General features: G+C 39.7%; 1 protein-coding gene across 3 annotated transcripts in view; it reads right to left on the reverse strand.

Annotated features, from left to right (window-relative positions):
- The window catches only part of MBP (myelin basic protein), a 174,206-nt gene that overhangs the window by 137,589 nt on the left and 14,766 nt on the right, over positions 1–21,851 (reverse strand). The gene's annotated exons all lie outside the window — the stretch shown is intronic.

A 21,851-nucleotide genomic window follows, 5' to 3' on the forward strand; every position in this document is an offset into this window, starting at 1 on the left:
AGCTCCCACTGTTGCACTTGTGAACATTGGGGATACTAACTGTAGCTTACTGAATACTCGATGACGCAACTCTTTAATTTTAATTTAACTTTCAGCTTCTAACTCATTATTTTCTTTGTTTACTCATTGTGTGCATTTGAACTTGAAAGCTTATCTTTCTTTCTCATAACAATATTTGTGGATCACAGGCCAATGCCCAAAAAGCCTGAGGGAAAATTAACTGTTTCTCCAAAACGTTCAGAGGCCACAACCAACCATGGAAGAATGTTTTTATGGAAAACCATTTGAAGGATTTTTAAATGAAAATCAGTAACTCAGACTTCAAGGTCAGATGGGACCATCATGATCATCTAGTCCTGCATATTGTAGGCCACAGAACCTCACCCACTCTCCTGAAATAGACCCTTAACCTCTGGCTGAGTTACTGAAGTCCTCAAATCATGATTAAAAACTTAAAGTTACAGAGAATCCACCATTTACGCTAGTTTTAACCTGCAAGTGACCCGTGCCAGATACTGCAGAGGGAAGGTGAAAAAGCCCCAGGGTCTCTGCAAATCTGACCCAGGGGAAAATTCTTTCCCAACCTCAGCTATAGTGATCAGTTAGACCCTGAGCATGCGGGCAAGACCCACCAGCCAGACACCTAAGAAAGAATTCTCAGTAGTAACTCAGAGCCTAGCATCCCATCATTAGCCACTGGGATCTTTGCTACTGGCAGTTGCTGATGGGCCACATGCCACTGTAGGCAGTCCCATCATACCATCCCCTCCATAAACTTATCAAACTCAGTCTTGAAGCCAGATAGGTTTTTTGTCCCCACTGCTGCCCTTGGAAGGCTTTTTCAGAATTTCACTCCTCTGATAGTTAGAAACCTTCGTCTAATTTCAAGGCTCAACTTGTTGATGGAGAGTTTATATCCATTTGTTCTTGTGCCAGCACTGGTGGTTAACTTAAATAACTCTTCTCCCTCCCTGGTATTTATCCCTTTAATGTATTTAAAGAGAGCAATCATATCTCTCCTCAGCCTTCTTTTGGTCAGGCTAATTTAAACAAGCCAAGCTCTTTGAGTCTCCTCTCATAAAAATAGGTTTTCCATTCCTCAGATCATTCTAGTAGCCCTCCTCTGCACCTGTTCATTTGAATTCATCTTTCTTAAACATGGGAGACCAGAATTGTACATCGTACCATTATACAAGGAATTGAAGAGACTTCCTCTGGAATATTAACACTTCCCTGTCTCTACTGGAAATACCTCACCTGATGCATCCTAGGAATACATTAGCCTTTTTCACAGCCACATCATATTGGTGGCTCATAGTCATCCTGTGATCAACCAATACAACTTCTGTGTAATTAATTCCATATGCTTTACAGTAGGGATGAAACAAAATTGCCTATGCATTCACTTAGCTGGAAACTGCTGAAAACCATACCCATAGAACACAAACATTTTCCAATGACCAATCAAACCCTTAATACAAACTCTCTATGGAATTTTAGAAACAATCAAGGCATCATTATTTTTCTAGCAGTATAGGGGATGAAGACAGTTGCATGTTAACAAGTACCTCCTATTGGTTGTCAGAGTGAGAGCTATGCAAGCATAGCTGAGAAGAGAAAGAATATTCATATAACTATAAGGTTAGAAGGGACCATAAGGGTCATGTAGTCTAACCCCCTGCCAAGATGCAGGATTTGTTGTCTAAAAACCATACGAGACAAATTGCTCTGAAGCCTCCTTTTGAAAACCTCCAGTGAAGTAGCTTTCAAAAATCTCCCGAAGCAGTCCGCTCCCTTGTCCTACTGTTCTTACAGTTAGAAAGTTTCTCCTGAGATTTAATCTAAATCTGCTACACTGTCATTTGAACCAACTGCCTCTTGTCCTGCCCTCTGTGGCAACTTTTCTCCATCTTTTTTATGGCAGCCTTTCAAGTATTTGAAGACCACTATCATATCCCCCCTCAATCGCCTCTTTTCCAAACTAAGAATATCTAGTTCCTTCAGCTTTTGTTCATATGGCTTGCATTCCAGCCCTTTCATCATCTTTGTTGCTAGCCTCTGGATCCTTTCCAGTTTCTCTTCATCCTTTCTATAGATTGGTGACCAAAATTTAATACAGTACTCTAGCTGAGGCCTAACCAGAGCCAAGTACAGCAGTACTATCACCTCCAATGACTTGCATACTATGTATGTCTCTGTTAGTTCAACCCAAAATTGCATTTGCTTCTTTTGCAACAGGATCAAACTGCTGACTCATGTCCTTCTTAGCTGTGCTGCTGCAAAGCCAGTTATCCCCCATTCTGTAATTGTGCATTTGGTTTTTCTTCCTTAAGTGTAGCACCTTCCATTTGTCTTTGTTGAATTTCATTTTGTTGTCTAAAGCCCAGTTCTCCAACCTATCAAAATCCCTCTGAATTTTAGCTATCCTACAAAGTGTTGGCAACCCCCATAGGTTGGGGTCATCTGCAAATTTGATCAGTTATGCTTTCTCTTCCTACAACCAGATTATTAATAAAGATGTTAAACAACACCAGACCCAGAACAGATCCCTGTGGAACCCCACTTGAGACCTCCATCCAATCCAACATCATTCCATGAATAGTTACTCACTGTTCGTTGTTGTTTAATCAAATGCTGTATCCACTTACTAGTAGTTCCATCGAGAAGGCATTTCTCCGCAACTGACTTATCAGAATGTCATGTAGGATGGTGTCAAAAGCCCTGCCTAAGTCCAAGTGTTTTATGTCCACCACATTCCCCTATCCACCAAACCAGTTACCCTGTCAGAGGAGGAAATAAAACTGGTTTGGAATGTAAATCCATGCTGGCTGCTAATGATCACCCCTTCATCCTCCAGGTATTCACAAATTGAATGTTTTATACATTGATACCTGGGAAGCTACTAGAGCAAAGTCACGCTGTTGAGCATAGAATTAAACCCTGGGTCAAACCCGAAAACCCCATTTGGATTTTTCAGTCATTGATTTGACATACGACCCAAGTCAAAATCAGCTGACCTATTTAGTAAATTCTCAAAGCATTTTTATATTACAAGATCATGATCACTTGGCTTATTTCACCAAATCTCATTAAATTTCAGAAAGCTTTTCTTCTCCTTTCAAAAATGCGCATAAACAAAGAAAAATGCATTTAATAGGAAGTTTGTGACAAACGAATAATAGCATATAAAATCACGATTATGGCTAACAATTTTTACTATATAGTTTATTGTACACATATACACTTACACATGCTGCCAAAAAAAATCCCCCAAAAGTCAATACAAAACAGCAGAAATTAATATCAAAGGAACTCCTGGGGACTAACATTTTCAAATTATATAAAATGCAATTAACATTTTAGGGTTCAATAGTAACAGTGTCCTTAATTTGCTATTGTATGTGTCTGGGGATACGATACAACGTTATACAGAATGCCTCCTTCAATGACAAGCCGTGAAAGAATGGAAAGTCAACCTTTATGTCTCATTCTCTGACTCCTCTTGCTATGTTTCAACTTAAATAGTGCTTATGTAGGCTAAGCCGCAATGCTTAAACCTTAGCTTGTTGTTGGCTAATGTGGTTATGCTTGCATGTTTTTCTGTTAGAAATGTACGCTTTTGTGACATTTAAAACACCTGGAGTCACTGGTGACATGTGTAACTGAAGGTAATGTGATGCACTGAAAGTAAAAAACACTCAGGAAAGATACATAAATTACAAAAAATATGTACTCTCCACTCCCCAATGGCACTTTCTTAACAGTTTAGTTTTCGTTCCTTGTGACAAATACTACAGCATATTAACTCATACACTATGAAGTTTTTGTAATCCGAGACCTCACCACAGCTTTCAACTAATTCTGGGCTAAATGGTGCCATTAGGCACAACTTTAAGCTGGGGGGGAGGGGGGGGCGACTACGACAGAGAACTTCACTACTACTGTTGGGTATTTGAGGAGGGACTGTGGACTATTCCTTGTTGTGGTCAATACAAAGGAAAGATTAGGCTTTAGCCACAGCTAATTTGGTTGATTTTTGTCTCAAGGAGCAGCAGTCCATGTTGCTCCCCCAAGCACAGAGATTACATGGATTGTCTCTGGCCCTTTTAATGTGTGTAAAATGATGGGAGTGTTGTGTTACCTTCCCTATACACTCTCAAAAACAATCTAGTCCTACATCTTCGCAGGAGATGTTAACCATGACTAATTTTTTTTTTTAATTATTGTTTTTGCAGATTAGCAAAGTGCAAATTGGTGAGGTTTTACAGTACACATTATTATGTTCATTGAATTCCATTCATTCTAAAAATCATACTACACGTTATTGTATCTGATTAAATTATTACCCACTTAGGACAAAAACAAAACCATCAAGAGCAATCATGTCCACACTAGTTAGAGTTCACAGATGGCCAACAGCATAGCAGAGGCTGCAGACAGTTCTAAAAGAATCAAAATTCCGGACTTCACTGCTAGGAGATCATCAATGGAAACAATACTGATGGCATTAAAAAAAAAATCAAAAAGGATTCTAGACCAGATTCCAACAGGTTCTGCTCTACAACTAATGGTTTGGTGCTAAGCTCTGAGAAAGTCTCCTTTGGAACATGAGCAAGAGAAGGACAGGCGTGAGAATAGGAGGTTAAGAAGGAAATTCAAGATGGGGGCATGGGGAAGATCACAATATTAGGGTACAGAAAAAGGAACAGGAGGAATCACCAGAATGGGAATAGACTGGAGAGGTAGTAGAAGCAGAGAGAAATGGGAACAAGGACATAGGAAGGAAGTATGTGGAGAGATGGGAGTAAACTAGAAAACAAATAAAGAAAATGAAAATAGGAGTAAGATAAATGAAATATGGAAGACAAAAAGGAGGAATGAGAAAAAAACATCTAAACTTAAAGCTGTATTTAAATGCATTATTCTAAAAACATTTGGAGGAGGCATGGGATCATATACCTTAGAAGTCAGACCTTACACATATAGCTCTCTGATGAGAAAAAGAGGAACAAGTAAAGAAATAATCTGGTATGTGGTGATTACTACAGTTATGACAGTAAGCCAGGCATAACTCGAAGAAATTAATATCCATTTCCTGCCTTTCTCTATTACATACAGAATAGTAAAATCCTTTTAAGGGAACAATTCAATATAGGTCAATTATTCAAATAAAGCTATCATAAGCCTTATTTCAGCAGTCATAGATAGAAACAACCACCACCACTACTGAACAAAGGAAGAATGTGGAGCTAATGTGATATTTGCAATCTATCACTCTGATCACTCTGTTTGCATGTTGCTTCCCCTTACAGTCTAAGTAAATAAGGGAAACAACGGTGGGGAAAAGTAAGCTCTTGGAGTAGGACTGTCTGTTTTCCTAGCACAAATATGGGTCCATGGGCTCTACTGCAGGGGTTCTCAAACTGGGGGTCGGGACCCCTCAGGGGTCATGAGGTTATTACATGGGGGGTCGTGAGCTATCAGTCTCCACACCAAACCCCGCTTTGCCTCCAGCATTTATAATGGGGTTAAATATATTTAAAAGTGTTTTTAATTTATAAGGGGGGGTTGCACTCAGAAGCTTGCTGTGCGAAAGGGGTCACCAGTATAAAAGTTTGAGAACCACTGCTCTACTGCAATAGAAAAAAAAACAAACAAAAATGAACAGCTGTGTATTTTATGAACAGCAATGTATAGACTGATGGGGAGCTAACTGAACCAAATATGCAACATGACCAGCATGCTAATGCCAGACAATGAAAGAAACCATATGCAGGATGAAATGATCTAGATAGCCGTAGACTGTTAGCTTGTGCAGCTAATCAAATTAAGAGAAAATACAATTTGATAAGCACATTGAATCATCTGAAATCGACTACTAAGCAATGAGCTCATGATTCCAACATGGATCATTTCTTCAGCAAATTATTCTAGCTGTTTAATGTACACTGATTAAATACAAAGGAAATGGAAAAGGAAAAAAATCTTGCATAGTAGAAGAGTAAAGCTCTATACAGAAATTCATGAGTATGGTTTAAGAGTGGATTTAAATACGGTTGTGTATTTGGGTTCTGCAGGAACATGACTAAAGTTGAAATTAGTGATCTTTGAGTAAAGCCATAAATCTGCACTTAGGTTTTTCATTCTCATTTTAATGTCTCAGGGAGACAAGCATATGGCCAAAATAATACAATCTTGTCTTATGTTTATTTCCTCCAGCCTAGGAACTGAAGTACTGTATTATAAAATGACCAGATTTCACCTCATCTTATTCATACATAAATGAATGCAAATGTTTAATACTAAATTCTAAATCAGATATCTAGATATACCTACCTGCAATAAATTTTTTGCACATAGCTAAGGGACTATGATTTTTAAAGAGAACATTACTAAAGACAGACTTTTCAGCCCAAGAAACAAAAGCAACACAGCTGATTAGCAAAAACATGCCATAATCATGGGCCTTCTCCAAACTATGACGAGCAAAAAACTGTAGTCTTCTGAAAAAAAATGTATCTCCAAAATCTAACATGAAGGACAATTAAAAATTAAAAATGTACAGTGCTGATGAATTATATATATAAATATATATATATTAGTGTACGTGAATTTGCATAAGCATATGAACATTCACCAAAATAAATTGAAGTGAATAGGAACATATATAAAGATCCAATTCTTCAGTCCTCATTCAGGCAGAAGACCCATTTAATTGAGTAAGGAGTGCAAAATCAGGTCATGTTTTCAGTAGCTATATAAATAAAAGGTGTTGAGTAAAATAAAAAGAATGTTTCTTATCCTTATTGTCATCCTTACTTTTAAAACATTTATTAGAAATATGAGCATATCAAACCCCAATTCTGGGAAGACTGAAGCACGTGCTTACCTTTACACACCATAAGTAGCATTGCTGATTTAAATGGGACTAGTGACACGGCATAAAGTTAAGCATGTAAGTAGGGTCTTTATACCATAGAGGTCTCGAATAGCCATTTCAAAATCTGAAAGACTGTTTTTTTAAAATGATAGTGAGTGTGTTAGTTTAGCCCTGTGAATTTACCCTTACTGGTTATGTTACATAATTACATACCAATCAGAATGACAAAGTAACAAAAGATGACAGCTCCTTGCAAGTGCATAGTGTATTAATTTGAAGCACATTTGTTTTCTGTTGAGTAATAAATAATGAATGGTGATAAACTCATGTGACAACTTCTTAGCAAAACTCTTACCACAGGTAATAAATAATACATCTGAAACATGTGAAATCATATTTACTGCACACTCAGAGTATGGTTTGTGCTGTGCAAAACAGAGCCTATGTCTTTCTCCATCTCCCCCCAAGGAGTTTAAAATTTAAGGCACAAATTGGGGAATCTCATGGAAGTAGGCTGGTGATGATATAAAACACTTTCTTCAAGGTGCACTATAATTAGCAATCCCTTCAGTGTCAAGGAATGACATCTTGAAGTGGCAACAGATCTCTGCCTATTTATTTAAGAGTGATACCTGACACCTTCCCCTTCTGAAGCAAAAACTGCTGATGCCTGCCAATAATGACACTACACTCAATGCTTTAGGCCCCAAAGTTTAGAACTGCAGATAGTAAATATCAGGAAACCAACATGGCCACACCAATCCCAATCTGGAACCGGTGTGAACCCAAACAGAGGAAAACAATCCACTGGAACCTTGCAGAGGCACCATTCTGAAACAAAATGCATCCTATCCATACAGAACATTTGAAACTCCTAAAAGGAACTTCTAATCAGATTAAAGTAGTTTGCATTAGTCTGAAAGAATTAATTTGGACCATCTGGCATGTTAGCTGAAGACTTTTGGCCTTATAAACAGTTCTTCTGTACAGCCACATAAAATCTTAGTGCAGAAGATAATAAGGGTACAGGGAACTCTTTCGCAGCCTTCTCCCAGGTCTGCATCTCCACTGCCTCAACTCCAAGACATCACCCTTACAATACAGTGGCTGCCCAGCTTTAGAAACAATGATGGTATGGCAAGGGAGTGGGGAGGCTCTTCTAGCAGCTGATAGAGGTGACCAACACCCTAATTTGTATAGGAAATCACACATGCCACCCCATAGCCTCCCCACAGAGTCATATTCTAACAATGCCATAAAAATAAAACCTCAGCAACTCTCACTTCTCTGCTGTCTAATCAAACAAACAAAAAATTGATGGGAAGCTCATTTCACGCCCAAGCATATCATCACCCAAGCAATAGAAACATGAAAATAAAACAAGAGTGAGGGAGGGACCTCGCTATCCTCTTCAGGTGGAATATTTGGTTAAAGATTATTCTTTTTTAAATAACTGGAAAGTTTTCTTTTGTTAAAGAGCCCATTTTAAGCCTTTTGAAATTAAGTGTGTATTTAGGATAGGGAAGAACACATTTATCAGCAATCCAAAACAAGTGTCACTTTAAAATTATTTAGCTACAACATTATTGAAAGAGCCAGATGATGGCATCTTAGAAAGCAAAAGCTTTCCTTAGTTTTGATCTAAGTTAGAATATATTAATGAAATACAACAGTGACACATTTTTGAGATTATGATATTCTAACTACAAATTGTGAGGAAATCTTTTCACACACACACTGAAGTAGAGTCTGAACAATCATCACTGCAGAAAATCCCAAGGCTTGAATTATAGATTCAGAGGTCTGTAAATAATATCAGATCTAATAAAGTTCATTTTGTATATATTCTAAGCATAAAAAGTAAACTCCGCTCCAGAAGCTATTTTGCAGTGACTACTAATGAATCTCAAAGAAGCAACAAGCACCTATATATTTGCATCTTAACTGCACATTAGGGGTCATCTAAGTTTTAAAATACATTAACTGCAATTCTCAGGGCACAGATGCTTCTAACTGGTATTTTAATATTATCCCTGAATAGTAGCCTAGTCAAGTGCGTAAACTTAAGGCTCAAATCTGCAGGTTCCTACATGCTTGCGTATGTGACTCAGTGGAATTACTGACATGGAGTAAAGTTATGTAAACGCATAAGTGTTTTCAAGAATCATATTGTAAATATTACTTTGTATAGGACTCCAAATTCATCATGGTCTGATATGGATGAATCAGGGTGAAGAGTTGCAGGATCACATTTTATTACTTTTCATCACTCTGGTGAACAGTCACCACAGAAAAATTAAAGTGGGGGGGGGGGGCACATTGCCTCACCATCACTTCCTCAAGTAAAATAGAAAAGTTGTCAAACTGGAGCAGACCAGTGATCCATTTAGTTCAGCAATTTTGGTCAGTGGCCAGTGCCATACACTTCAGAGGAAGGTGCAAGGAAATCTCATAATGGACAGTAATCAAATAATTTGTCCATAAGGCAAGTTCCTCCCTAACATCTCTACCCTCTTGAATTAGCTGTTGGACTATTTCAGGCAGCACGTGTGGGGGGGTGTGTTTTCTTATTCAATGAACTGGAAATTCTCATCATCCATCATTTCATCAAAATAATATTTGACTGAAAACAAAGTTAAAATAAAAAGCAGCATTCTTTAAAGGGAAAAAATGTGTAATTCTAGATGTAATGAACTAGATGCCAGAAATATGAATAATTAAGGCCAGGATTTTCCCATTTTGGTGGCAACTAAGCTCAGGGTAATTCAGAGCTGACAAGTATTACACTATGTTTGTACAGTGACTTGCACAATAAAGGCCCTGATTTGGTTACATTTTAGACACTACTGTAATATAAATGTTCATTAATAAATAACATATGTCCTTCAGCTCTGATAAGGCTGGGCCTAAAATGTTTTCCTCCCAAGAGCTAGACCAAGTATTTAATACAATTTACCTGAAAAGATAAGAAATTCAGACTCAAGTTTTGATACAAATATATAAATAATTTACAAGTATATAGCGTCTCACTCTGATTGATTTTGGTATCTTTTGGATGACATCACTCCATTCAAAACACTTGTGGAAAGAAACCACATTTCAAACAGTGGGAAAGGGGAGATTTTGGCAAAGAACACTGGGGCAACCACTAGGTCAACCAAGAAGTATGATGGTATACACAAAGCAGACAGGATCTCAGTTTTTAAGGCATCAGCTAACTTATTTTTGAATTTTTTTCCCCCATGTGCCTCACATGGAGAGGATCATGTAATTATTCCCTTTTAAGTACACCTCTACCCCGATATAATGCGACCTAATATAACACAAATTCGGATAAAATGTGGTAAAGAGACACTCCGGGGTGGGTGGGGGGCCTGCATGCTCCAGTGGATCAAAGCAAGTTCAATAGAACGCAGTTTTACCAATAACACGATAAGATTTTTTGGCTCCTGAGGATAGCGTTATATTGGGGTAGAGATGTATGTCATTTTCAGTGACACCACCATGTTGTATAGTTGACAGTCTAAACAGAATTACAGAGGTTGGTCCAATAAAAGATATTACCTCATCTACCTAGTCTCTCTCATAATTACAGATGACAGTCTGTGAAATTATAATGAAATTGTTGGACAGCAGCCGTCGGAGGAATTTTATACCTCCTTATTAGTTTTTTTCTTCTTTCAACCCTTCCCTTTCTCTCCACAAACTGTGGATTATAGGCTTCATGGATATTAAAACTACCTTGGTGTTTCTTCTTTACATTTTTCCTCTTTTCCATGTCATAATTATTTATATATTTTTTCGTATGGTATGTTAGGAATTTATCAAGGTTTTTAAAAATAATTCTTCAGGAGAAGTTTTCTGTTTCCCTGCAGGGAACCAAATACAAGATCACCCAACACCATTCAGCAACATTGATGTAAACATATTTATGGTCAAGTATAATCTCTGTGGTATCACATTAAAAAGAGCAACACAGACCATCTTATGTAAATGTTGCTTTCCTTATAAACTTTTAATATAGTACTTGAAAAAGATATCTTTAAGGCCAAAAGATCTTTCTATGCTGAAGTGTATTGTTTGTTTAATAAATAGCAAAGTATATTATCCACATTGTAAGCACTTTTCCTCAAAGACAAACATTGCTGGAGCATATTGAACCATATGCTTCCTTCCCAGCAGAAGAAATATCCATGATATTCCAGGTATTACTTTCAGAGTTTCCTTGGTTTATTTCACTCAAGAGGGGTGAAGGGATCCATAAAAGGACGGACATAGGCCAAGGAACTCCATCACATCATAGGTTTTGTAGAGACATAAACAGGTATTATCTTCCAAGTTGCGTAGTAACATCCTCACATGCACTCGCTATACTGTGTGGATGGACAGTGCAGAGGGAAGTAATAGTAGTTACTGTTCCTTGAACCTGCACTATGTGTGAAGTTCCATTGGGGGTCCCAGTAATTCATAGGATCATGCTATGTAAAGTGGCTTACCCCCATCTCAGAACTAGAGAGGCATGAGAAGAAAAGGGTTTTCCACTAGCTCCTCGGTAGCCTAAGGAGCATGCCATGAAGGCACAGCTTTTGCTACTGCCATGAGTTTTGGGGTCTTCAGACATGTACTTGTGTCCTTATACTCCTCCTGCCCTTCACCACCACACAGGGGAGAACAGTGTCTAACCTCTGCATTGTCTGGGCTTGATACAAAATGGGAATTTTGCCTGAGTATGAAGGCAGCATCAAGCACTCTCTTGTTCCCTCATTTGCTAATACCCATATGGTTCATTTACTTTGCTATGTTTTATTGTGTACATTAGTCTTTTCTTTAAAAAAATTACAATATTACATTAAATAATACAATTATGTAGATAGTAGTGTTACGATCCTGGATTATTTAAAAAAAATATTTGAACATACAAGGCAAGATTGTGGCTTTAAACTGCTGGCTGTACTGCGATTGGACAGTGAAGAGGAGCTGCACACCTGTATTTGCTCCAGGACAGGATGATATCTTCAGAGCAGCACTAACAGAATGTAGCTATGAGAGGGCCCTGCTACCCACGCCCCCCCCTTTGAAGCATGCAGAACACAATGACAATATGCCTCTCCTCCACCACCACCCCCTTTCCCCACTCCCCCGAGGGACCCTATTATTTTTCTAGTGCCAAATACAAAAGCACACAGGAAGCGGTGGGAAGAACTGGGTTTGTGCAAGGCCCTTGCTACAGGGTTGGAGAAAATGCTCCTTACTCCACCCCTTCACGTCACACCAAGATTTAGGTCCAATCCTCAGTCTTTTAATATCCTTTATTTTAATGTACTGTCTTTGAAACGGGATAAACCCGAGTCCAAAACATGAAGGTGCATTTTCTTAATATATAAGTCTGATACACTGTAAAAGCTATAGTAATGGTCAGGCCGATATTTTCCAGTGCTATAAGGATATACCTATGTGATCACATAGGACAGATGTTAAAACATCAATAAATGACAGCAAAATCCAGATTTTAAAATGGCTTATTACAAAGTCCTATACTTCTGTCAGGACCCAATATATCTATTCGAGCCTCATGCGGTTCCATTTGCGGGAAATGTGGATAGTCATAAACAATGTGAAGAGCATCAGAGAAAATGGGAAAAAATAGAAATGGCAGCAAGATATTTACTAACATTTCACACACATTAGTCCATTATTTTTTACTCAGAGATTTACAGTGCTTGAGATTAACATACTGAGAGCTCAAAAGGATATCCAACACCTGTTGTTATAGGATGAAGAGAAACAAAAAAACAAAAACCCAAAATATCTGTAAGACTCTCAAATCTTCCTCACGTTTCCTCTTTTGTCAGAGAAAAATGATGAGTTCTCTCCAGATGAAGAACTGTACATTCTCATTTCCCCTTTCTTAGGCCAGGAGGGTGCCATAAGGCTCCCCAGCGAACATGGCAGCCTTCTCAATTAATATTTCATTATACAAACATAGAGGAAACCTGTCTTTGCAGTAATCGGTAACACAAGGCATACCCAAAGTTGTACACGAATGTGCTTCAAAGGAAGCTTCTGCTGGTTCCTGCCTGGCAATCTGCAAAGGTACTCCAAAGGCAGAGGTGACAGCACAGTGAGTCACCTGCCCCAGAAACTTAACTTTGCATAGACAGAATAGTACAGCAGTATGTACCAGGGTTGTCAATTATTTGCAGCTAATGCATGTGATTAATGCCAAACAAATTAACTAAATTAAAAAAAAATAGTTGTAACTCACCACAGTTTTAATTGCACACTTAAATAGAATACCAATTTAACATTATAAATATTGTGGATGTTTTTCTACATTTTAAAATATACTGATTTCAATTACAACACAATAACAGTGTATAGTGCTCACTTTATATTTTTTATTTCAAATATTTGCATTGTAAAAAACAAAATAAATAGCAATTTTCAATTCACCTCATACAAATTCACTCAGTCCTATTTCTTGTTCAGCCAATCGCTAAGACAAAAACGTTTGTTTAGATTTACGAGAGATAATACTACCCACTTCTTATTTACGTCACCTGAAAGTGAAAACAGGCGATCACATGGCACTGTTGTAGCTTGCGTTGCAAGGTATTTTACATGCCAGATATGTTAAACATCCATATGCCACTTCATGTTTTGACTAGTAGGCTCTAAAGTTTTACATTGTTTTGTTTTTGAATGCAGAAATGTAAAAAGAAATAATTCTACATTTGTAAATTGCACTTTCACAATAGAGATTGCACGACAGTACTTGTATGAGGTGAACTGAAAAATACTATCTTTTTTTCTTGTGCAAATATTTGTAATCAAAAAGAATATAAAGCTCTGAACTTTTCAAGCAGCAGTGTGTGTTTATACCAATTCCTGGACCAATAATTCAGCACAATCTTTTTTTGAAGTATCGATACAGGATACTACAGTCAGAAACAACTGATAACTAGCGTAAACACTTGTATGAACTATGCTTTATTATTCCAATTGTCCACGGGGGAAAGTGGGGGCACACAGGGAAGTCAATTAGTGTGCATTCCATAAAATGGCTCAGTTTTTAACTATAATGAGGTTGATCAATTTGCATGCTCTGAAGTTGTACTAGTATTTTCAAGATATTTTCAAATGGTTTTAAAATATATTTTGTATTAATGGAAATAGGAATATTACAATTCTCAGTGGGTTTGGTTAGTTTGGGAAGCATGTTGTAGCAAGGGCTCTGCTCCCCAGACACACTGTGGATAGCCCCCTTTGCAGTGGTGGGCAAAGGCTCATTGTATCCTCTGCTTTCCCTTGTGCACTGCCTGGCTGTACACAATTTTGCCCTTAATATTTTGCATTTGATATTTTTAAACCATACATTACTTTTGCATGGGAGGGATTGCCTTGATAATGTTAAGATATTAATTCTTTTCTTTTTGGAGACTATCCAATACATTTAATACCACTATTCAGCACCTTCCATTCACCCTTTAAAAAAAAAAAATCTATCAGTAAAGCCCCTACCAAGTAGTTATTCATATAATCTGTTACATTTGGGTTGGTGGGCTAAAATCTCCCAAAGCTTTCCCCAAATATTATTATAGTACACACATTACAGCATAGAAAATATTATAGGACTCTTCTTGCCAAATAAGGACATTTAAGAGTATTAATTAAAAGCATTTTACTTTTTTAATAAAGCGAACTGAGTAGAACTAACCATAGCAATTTCTCTTTTTACAATTTTCTATAAACATTTAATTGGCTTGGGTTGACACGAGTTCATACCTCTTAAATCCACTTTGTGATTCAGATAAAACCATTAAGTTTCACTTGCTTTTTGCATCAAAAACACGTGAAACAGTGATTTCTGAAGAGTTTAAATGCTAACCCACGAATCAGTCCAGATTTCCTCAAAGTTCTGTCTCACAAATCTTTGGACAACTTGTCCTCAGTTTGTAACTAAACAGCAAACAAGTGTGGGAATATATGCACGATTTTTTGTTTGTTTTTTTTTAAATCAGTAGCAGGAAACCAGAGAGTAGGAGTTGTAGAGCAAAAGATCTAAAATGAAGTAGAGGAGAAAGATTTGCTTTAGGTTTTCCTATTTTCTTTATTCTAATACAATTTCTGGGTCAGCATTAGAAGAAACAATATCTGATTCTTTACCATTGTCACACAACCACCATGCGAGTTTTGCAGTTTCAGATTTCACTGTAGATTTTTCACACTTCTCTAATGCTGACAGAATGACTCATTTTATGATCCTTTTTTCTCAGGGTATCTCTACAAGAGAAAGGTATGTTGACCTACATAAGTAATTACTGCAGTGGCGCATATAGGAGCAGTGGAAGCTCCCTAAAAGCGGGAAGGCCACCGGCGCCCAAACCGTGCTCCCTCCCATGCTGCTCCTCCCCCCCCCCCCCCCACTCCGGAGGCCTAATCCCTAACTCACTCCTTTCCGCCCCACTCCCCTCCCCCACCCCCCATCACTCGCCTTTATGGCCAGTATATCCTCCCACTTTTAAAAGTGATGTGGCCATAGCCCCTAGGCCCTGCCTGTTCTAGCGCTCCTGGGTGCATGTTCACACTACCTTCCTGGGGTTGGTGGTGCGTGTCCACCGACCTAAGAGGCGCAGCATGGGAGTGCTGTCTCTTAGTTCTGCTGGCAGCTCCCTGCCAGGAGCTTGGCTCCTCCACAGGCTCCTGGTGGCCTGCCCCCCTCTGCTACCAGAAGCCAACCGGGGTTTCTCACCTCCCCGTTCCCCACTGTGAGTGGATGGAGGTGGGGGATCCCCCCAGGGCTTCTCAACCCCAGAAAGTAGGGTCCTGTTTCCCTGGCTTCTATCAATTTCACGGCTCCGTGAAATTAACAAGGCTCCACCTGGGGAGCGTGCAGGGGAGGCTTCTCACCCCACCTGGCAGTTGGGGTGGGGTGGGGCGGGGCAGGGCAGCCACCCAGCTCTCCAGGGGAGAGCCTGCTGTGAAATTGACAAGACAGCCAACACCTGATGTAAGGAACGCAGTGTCTATACGGACACTACATCACCCTAACTACACCGACATAAGGTTACACCTCTCATGGAGGAGGAGTTATGTCATCAGTGCAGTAGGGCACTTACATCAGTGGGAGGAAAGTTGCAGCGTAGACAGTGACATAATTAAGTCAGTATAAGCTGCCTAATGTTGACATAACTGTGTCGTATAGATAGAATAGTGATACACAGGGTTAACAACAACCAAAGACAAAAAACTCAAAACATTCTATTTTTTTGCCAACCGGATGTTCATTTTTCATGGTTTCTGAACTTTAGATGATATTCTATTCTAAGCAGAAGAGAGCTTCTATATGTCACTGCCTATAAACAACTTTGAAATCATAAATCAAGCTGAAAAGGAGGATTCATTATTATGATCCAGAATACAAACGAACATGTGTTCAGAGAATAGGGCTACAAGAGTGAGACCCAGCATATTGCTGAACCTTATAAATACAAATCCCCACTCCCATCTCTTTGCCATCAAAAATGGTGAAACAGAACATTTGCTGGAATTCTGATGTGTATCTACATGTAAGACACATACACTAGTATGCTACATAGCTGTAACTGAAACAAAACAGTTTTCTAAATATGCTTCTATTTGATTTTTCAAGCAAAAAAGTGTGTCATGACTAACATTAAGCCAGAGCTCTTAAGGATCACACTGTATGTGCCAGCTGGCAACAAACACTCCTTAGAATTTTTCTCCATCTGGACTTAGCAATTTCCTGCCTCAGTCTCTCTGCTGATCATTTTAATCTTCTGTACTTCCTACGAACTGGTACTATTTCTGTGAGTCTTGCTACTCACTCGCCTATTTTGGACTCTTTGCTGTGAACCATTATTATGCCAGTGACAACCATATTTATTTCATTCTTACAGATGGCCTTTGTTCTGCCAACACAGGTGGCAAAAGGAAAGGACATGGATGTGGAAGAATATTATGTTTTGAATTTATCCCTTGGTTTTATCTGATGGCAGCTTGTTAGACTTTCTTCTCCAGAAATGTGAGTGTTAATGACCCTTGATACTACATTATTCTACAGGAAGAAGCCAAAACACTGGTATTACTAATGTCAGATACAGCACTCTGGACCACTATTGCAAAATTCTGTAGTATTTATCTGTTTGCTCTTTTAATAAGGGGCCCTCTGACATTTGTGCCACTTTCAGTAAGGGTAAATATTTAAATTTATTCAATCCCTTTCAAGCAAGAGGATCCCAGTACTTACAGACAAAATGCAGCCATCTTTGGGATGGAAAGAAACTTTGGAAGAGGAAATGACTATCGCGTTACTCAACTGATGCTACAAGCGGACTTTAAGTAGGCAGAATGTAATTATCTAGCTGGAATTTAGCCAGACCATTGGAGTTAACACCTCTGCAACTGCAAAAAGCTATCATAAGATCTTTAGTATCATAAGTAAGTTTGACACCTCACTAGCAAGGCAGATGCTGTTCACTTTTCTTTTTTAAATCTACTTAGAACAGTCATTTGACTGTAAACACGGATGCTTGAAATCCTTCTTGTATATACATAAAAGAAACCCACACCATTAAAACTCACTGAGATACCAGAATGAATTTGGTCTCATTATGTCCATACTATATTTATGGGCTGATCTGTGCATAATTTTACCCATGTGAGCAGTATTTACTCATGTATATAGTCACACTGAAGTCAATGGGATTATTTTGCATGAGGAAGGCGCTGCAGGGTCAGCCCCTCTGTCACATATGCCACGAATATTATTGCAATGCACGTGATTATAAAATTATATAACTGCTTTCTTTCCCAAGCTCTGGTATTCCTTTCAAAAGTAAGTAAGGAAGCAGCTGACTCTGAATTCTTTATATAAACACACACACACAATTTAATATTCTGGCAATTTTGTTACATCAGCATTCTAATCTTATATTCTAAGGGTTGAATTTATTTACTTAACTGGAAAAAAGAAAATATTTCTACAAGAAGTTATTTAGACTTGGCATGCAATTTTATACTTCAGAAATAATCTGTGGCAAAACAAAACAGCAAAATAGAGGAGATGAACATTTATAAAATGCCCTTAAATCTGTCACAGAATTTTTATATGTTAACATCTTGCCCCTCCCTGCACCCCCTCGACACCACCGAAAGTGCAGTCCTTATTTTGAATATTTTTATCCGATATCTATTTTGGTGGGTGAAGACTTCAGCACATAATGTAATCAGAGAAACACATGCACTAAGATTTGGGACATACTACAAGATAATGCCAAAAAGCGCATTCTTGGAAAATAAAAATAATATATGAGCCCATCGTTTATTCATACACTGGCTCAGCATATAATTCTGAACATATTGTGCAACAGTTGTTTACTGGCAGTTATCTTTCCACCTCATCTCTGACCAGTCTGTTGCAATTACATTTCTAAGATACAAACTGAACCCCTTTTAGAGTGCACATTAGTAACAGTCCTGTCATTTCTCATGGGAGGTTACCATGAGAAAAATGTCATGAAATATTCACAGTCTAACTTTAGAGATGGCACTTTAATGTTCATTAAATGTCATCCACCATGACTTGGATACTTGGGGGTTTTCATAGCCTAAATTATAACACATGGCATAAAATGAGCATCTACAATGTAGTTTATAATCAAGCATAGACAAAAGTTCGACTATGATTGTGTGGTGGAATCACTTTCACAAAATACATAAACTGAGACCATGAATAAGGATAACTTTATCAAAGAGCAAGAGGAGGCAGACATTTAAAGTACGACCAGTGATGAGCTGCCAAAATCTTAACCACAGGTTGCCTCCTCACCCCACGAGGGGGTCATGGCCCGCCCCCCCCCCAGGACTCCAGCCCCCCAACCCCCCTGCGTTTCTTGATGCCCCCCCCCCCGCTGGGACCCCTGCCCCATCCACCCTCCTTCTGACTGCCCCCAGAACCAGGCAGGAGGGTCTCGTGGGCCATCGTAGTGGGTGCCCACCGCACCCCGCACCTAAGAGCCAGAGGGACCTGCCGGGAGGCAAGGTGGGGAGTCCCGGCAGCGCTTACCTGGGGCGGCTCCCAGGAAGCACCTGGCAGGTCCCTCTGGCTCCTAGGGGCGGGGTAGTGTAGCTGGGGGGGTGGGGGGAGCAGCTGCTCCCCCCACCGATCACATCAAAAGTGGCACCTTAGGCACCAACTCCATGGGTCCCCCCCGGGGTCAGACTTATCCCCCTGGGCATCTCCCTCAGGCAGCCCCAGGATCCAGCCCTGCCCCCACCCTGCTCCCTCAGGAGCCCCCACGGGGAACATTTGGTGGGTGCAAAGCCCCTACCAGCAGCTCCCCGCCCCACACCCAGCCCCAGATCACCTCCCCTCCCCTCCACCTCCTCCCCTGAACACGCTTCCCGCCCCTCCCCCAGCTTCCCACGAATCAGCTGTTCGCACGGGAAACCAGGGAGGGCTGAGAAGCAAGTGGCAGCTTCGCGCTCAGGCACAGTGAGGCAGAGGTGAGCTGGGGTGGGGAGCAATTCCCCTACATGCCCCCCGGAGGTGGCCCTCCTCTCGCCCCCCCCCCCCCCCCCGCGGGCCTGAGCGCGAAGCCGCTGCCTGCTTCTCAGCCTTCCCACGTGAACAGCTGATTTTTGGGAAGTGGGGGGGGGGGATGCAGAGAAGAAGAGCGGAGCGGGACGTTCGGGGAGGAGGTGAGGTGGGGCCGGGGAGCTGCTGGTGGGTGCTCTCCCCCCACCAAAATTCCCCGTGGGTGCTCCAGTCCCAGAGCACCCACGGAGGTCGTGCCTAAGGCACCACTTTTGGCTGGTTGTTAAATTTAGAAGCCCTTTTAGAACTGGCTGTCCCGATTCCAGGGAACCAGTGGGAACCGGCTCCAGCTCACCACTGGGTACGACCCTGAAAGGTGCAGAGTGCCTCTTGTGAGGTTTTAGACATGCTCAGCTCTCAGTGTAATCACTGTGAATTGATCATGCTTAATACCAGGCAAGCTGTGCTCAGCATCTTGCAGGAGGTTGTTCTTTCAGACAACAGAATGTGTTCAGCTTTGCCAACTCTCAATAATCTCATGATATTTGGTGTTTTTCCTCAAAGTCCCAGCTCCTGGGTGACACAATTACGTGACAATCTCAGTTTTCACTGTTAAAAAAGTAAGTTTCTAGTTCTCATGGTTGCAGAGAAAAGTTTTAAAGCATGAGCCTAAAGGCTCAAAACCAGAAGGCAAATAAAAAGAACCCAAAACATTTTTGGAAAAAAAAAGATGTTTAAGCTAGTATTATGATTTTCTGGGGATTAACTCATTATTTTTAATGCCTGGGGTTGGCTACACTTCTGAACCCAAAAGTCATCTCAGTGGCACAGAAATCATACAAATAGAAAATCAGGAACCACACCATAAGAGGGGAAAGGCTACAGATTATCATTATGCTCTTTGTAATTGATAGCATCATCTCTCCTATTATGGAACATTTTAAAATATATAAAAAATCCTGAGCATTGTGGTCTGCATCAAACGTACCAGACACTACTACATGCCATCAACAGGCATACATCTCTGTTGCTGCTATATGTTATCTTTATTAAGGGTGTCTTGCCCTTTTTACTGAAGCCCCGCAGAGGAACACCACACTATACAGAACAAAAAGATGAAAAACAAAAGACCTTGCAAAGCAAATCATGATTACAAACAGTGAGGAATAGCATTTCAGCACCTCTCCAAAACCTGTACCATACATAAAACTTACGCATTTCTCCAGTACACACAACTGCAACTCTGCTTTTGTGGCTACTAGTTCAAGTCTCCCCTGAGGACTAAAATTCCACCTGCAGTGACTTGGTTAATAAAGAGAGCCTATCATTCAGGAACGAGAGAAACAGCACACAAACGGTAATACGATTTTAATATAGGATCATCTGATTCTCATCAACCAGAAAAAAAGACTGCAACCCACAGTTCACAAGTCAGCATTACTGTTTTGCAAGCCAAAATTAAGACTAGCTTTTCAATGGCAATAGTTCAATAGCTTCTGACACTGACTTAAAAATTTAAAGGTAGGGTTTTTTGGGAGGGTTAGCTTTGTTTTCTTTATTACAGGCCCTGTTCCATTGGATAAGGTTATCTTTCAAAAAGAAAAAAAAGTGGGCGGGGGGGGAATTATTCCATACCCTCCAGGTGAATAGTGCTGAGTCAGACTGTACTGATGACAGCTATGCAAAAACTTTAGTACATATCTCTACTTTCCAGAAACAAGTCAGGGCAAAGCAATAGTGCAGATAAAAGGTTTCAAGAAGTCAGTGTTAGGAAAGGTTCTATTGGCAGCAGCCACAAATTGTATTTAACAAGAAGCCCCCAGAAAATGACACAGTAGCAATCATCACTTCGGTCAAACCTTGGAGAGGAAGCATACTGAGGAGTAAAACCCTAATTCCCCAACAAGAGCCAAAGTATCCGGTAAATAAAGTTATGTTTTCTTTTAAATGTCAGTTCTGAAACTAAAACTAAAAAAATGCCATGAACAAAATGTCAATATTTCATTCTCCTTCTGCTTTCCTAAAAGAAACCCTGGGAAGCTGCCCACCTCGGGAAAGGCAACACCGGTGCTGCTGACACATGAATCGCTCCAGGCAAGTATAATCAAAAGTAGGCCTTTTCATAATTATTGCTTCACGTCCATTCTTGTACGTACAGATTCTCCTGTTGAACTAAATTACCTGAGGAGCTGATCAGAGTTCCAGTCATCAAATCCCTAATTATAATATTTTTCAATGACAAATTGCTTGAAAGACCAAATTAAAATAGTTTGTCTCTCTCATCAACAGAAATTGGTCCAATAAAAGATATCTCTGTGTCTCTCAAATTAAAATAGGACAGCTCAGTGTCCTGATGGTGGAGCTCTATACTCTACAGAATTTGATTCCCACTGCTAGTCATTAATTTTTCAA

Source organism: Lepidochelys kempii, chromosome 2, assembly GCF_965140265.1.
Source record: "Lepidochelys kempii isolate rLepKem1 chromosome 2, rLepKem1.hap2, whole genome shotgun sequence".
Lineage (NCBI taxonomy): Eukaryota > Metazoa > Chordata > Testudines > Cheloniidae > Lepidochelys > Lepidochelys kempii.